The sequence below is a fragment of the Microtus pennsylvanicus genome, chromosome X (assembly GCF_037038515.1).
Source record: "Microtus pennsylvanicus isolate mMicPen1 chromosome X, mMicPen1.hap1, whole genome shotgun sequence".
NCBI lineage: Eukaryota > Metazoa > Chordata > Mammalia > Rodentia > Cricetidae > Microtus > Microtus pennsylvanicus.
The window spans coordinates 32503137-32505085 of NC_134601.1; the positions used below are offsets into that span (position 1 = coordinate 32503137).

Genomic DNA, 1949 nt, shown 5'->3' on the forward strand with positions numbered 1-1949 from the left:
TCCTTCCATAGGGAATGCTAGTGGGAGCTCCAAGACTCCAGCCTAACAACTGGAGAACCCGAATCAGGCCATCTGAGTATGGGTGACAGTTGTATGGTTTGGGCAGTTTCTGAGGCCACTGGCCGTGGAACCAGTATTTATCACTAGTGCATGAACTGGCTCTTAGGAGCCCAACCTATATATTTTAAAAAATATCTTGACTTCAAAATTTAAGGCAAAAGATATGTTACTTTTGGAAAGAGGTTCTGCTTTTATTTCCATAGGAAATGAGAGGCTGTTGAGTCATTCTGGATTAAGAAAAATCAGGTTTGATCAAGATATACCCCCTGAAAAATCTCTGATAAAAATGGATGGCCTGGATGATCCAATGTCTCAGAAAGTCTATATTGCAGTTTCCTCTGAGTTCTATATCCAGAACAGCCTCAAGGTGTCTGCTTGAGGTGATCCAGCCTCACAGAATACTCCAGTCAGGATTTGACCATAATCCTAAATTTTCTCAGGGATCCCCAAAGATTACCCAGTGCCCCCAGTCAGCAGGAAATAGCCTAGAAAATCGTGCCCACATCCCCTCTAAAAAATGGATTATGGATGTTTGTCTTTGTTTAGGTTGTTCGTTGCAAGTTGTTATGGATAATGGTCAGAATAAAAAGCTAAAGAAAAGGAGATTAGAGGCACACTGCACGAACAAACCCTGTGGCCGAGAGTTTTATCTGGGGCTATGGGCCGCAGGAAGGTTGCGCGGAGGTCCAGGGCGTCGGGTTCGGTGTGTCGTGTCCCCCCCCACCCCACCCCCACCCCCGCTGCCGCTCTCTGGACGCTTTCGCTGAAGAGGTGGGCGCTGCCCTGCGCGCATCCGTGCAGCCTGAGGAAGCCAAGGGCCAGGATGGCCGGGGCCCTGCGGTGCTGTCTTGTCCCCTGGCTATGTGGGAACTTGGTCACTGTGACCCCGGGAGCTGCACAGGCCATAAACTGGCCTGCCTGGATCTGGTACGCTGCCTGCGACTGGGCCAAAGATTTGATGGTCTGGTGCTCAGCCCGCTAGGCACTCAGTAAGTGTCTCCCGCAGACAGAACCTCCCCTACACTCTCTGGCAGACAGCTGGTGGCACAGTCAGGGGTCGCTGTCATAGACTGCTCCTGGGCCAGACTGGATAAGACACCCTTTGGGAAGATGCGAGGGAGCCATTTGCGGCTCCTGCCTTACCTCCTGGCTGCCAACCCTTTAAACTATGACCGGCCCTGCAGACTTTCCTGCGTGGAAGCTTTTGCGGCTGCTTTCTGCACTGTAGGCTTTTCAGATCTTGCAGTCATTTTGCTTCAAAAGTCTAAGTCAGGCAAGGGCTTCCTGAACCTGAACCGACAGCTCCTGGATAAGTATGCAGCTGTGGCCCAGAGGAAGTGCTGCAGGCTGAACAGGGGTACTTACTTGGCCAACATCAAGGACACCCCTGAGGTGGATGATGTCGATGAGTCTGAGGACGACAGTGAGGATTCTGGGGAAGACGGTAATGAGTGTGAGGAACAAGGAGCTGGTGCTAATGGAGGAGACAGCAGCTGCTCTCAAGAGGCAGAAACAGAAGGGGCTAGGCCAGAAACTCCACTGAACGCTGGAAAGAAATCAAGAGACCACGGAGAGACTGAAGGTTGCAAACACATTATTGAAGCTGGTGTGCATTAGTCCAGATGTGGTTGTGGGACTTGGGGATGGACAGGCCTGTTAGGACAATTCTGTGACAGCCTTGTTTGGAGTCCTACCTTAGAGCTTTTGATAAAGCCAAGAAGGAGCCTCCAAAAAAAAAAAAGAAAAGAAAAAAAAGAAAAGGAGATTAGATTAAAGTTTCTTGTTTTGAAAAGGAAATAAAGGGTAAATGCTGTGGTTTAATATAAGCCTCTGGGTGTTTATTTGGGACTGAATGACTGTGGAACCAGGTGGGACAAAAACTTTCATCT

At 49.5% G+C, this 1949-nt stretch overlaps 1 pseudogene; it reads left to right on the plus strand.

Annotated features, from left to right (window-relative positions):
• The first annotated feature begins 346 nt into the window (after positions 1–346).
• LOC142841558 (18S rRNA aminocarboxypropyltransferase-like) lies at positions 347–1712 on the plus strand (annotated as a pseudogene).
• Positions 1713–1949: the final 237 nt, after the last annotated feature.